Raw genomic sequence first — 1,039 nt, forward strand, 5'->3', positions numbered from 1 at the left:
GCGACAGGAACAATCAAACAAGATAGATACAGCATTGGTAACAATCCAAAACCTACAGAAAGAGGTCCAAACAATCAACAACAAAATGGCAGAAATAGAAAACTCCCTGAAAGGTCAGAGGAGTAGACTAGATGAGATGGAAGGAAGAATCAGTGAGCTGGAAGAAAAGTCTCTCAATTCCACTAAGGTAGAAGAACAAACCCAAAAAAGAGTAAAAAATTCAGAGGAAGGTCTAAGATTCATGTTGGACAACATGAAGAGGAATAACATCAGAACTATTGGCATTCCAGAACAAAATGAGTCACACAAGACCACAGAGGAAATAGTCGAAGAACTACTGGAAGAAAATTTCTATAACATCCTCAAGGGCGAAAAGATAGAAATTCAATAAGCCAAACGAAGTCCAGGAAGGGTGGACCCCAAAAGAAAATCACCAAGACATATCATAGTCAAGCTCTCCAAACTCAAAGACAAGGAGACACTTCAGAAAGCAGCAAGAGTAAACAGAGGGGACACATACAAGGGCAAACAAGTCAGACTAAGCTCAGACCTCTCAGCAGGAACAATGCAAGCGAGAAGGCAATGGGGAGACATACATAAAACCCTGCAAGAAAAAAATTGCCAACCAACAATCCTTTATCCAACAAAGCTATCAATCAAATACGATGGTGTAATCAAAACATTCCAGGATAAACAGAAGCTATGGGACTTCACCAAAGCCAACCCTGCACTATAAAACATCCTAAAGGGAGTTCTTTGGACTGAGAACCAACAAAAACAGACAACAACCAGAGATTGACGTACATGGCAGCACCTCCCTGAATTAAGTCAACAGAAAGAAGAAATGTTAACAAAATAAAACTATAAGAACAAACTCAGAGACTCTGAGAGGGCAGTCTATGACCTAAACAAGTACAATGCAAAAGACGGTGAACACATAGGAACAGAGATCCAGACAATGAGAAGGTCAGATAGATAACAGGATAAAATAGACTACACTAAATGGACAGAGAATTCAATGGACCATAAGGCAACCTCA

This window comes from Chrysochloris asiatica, unplaced genomic scaffold, assembly GCF_000296735.1.
Source record: "Chrysochloris asiatica unplaced genomic scaffold, ChrAsi1.0 scaffold00392, whole genome shotgun sequence".
In the NCBI taxonomy this organism is placed as follows: domain Eukaryota; kingdom Metazoa; phylum Chordata; class Mammalia; order Afrosoricida; family Chrysochloridae; genus Chrysochloris; species Chrysochloris asiatica.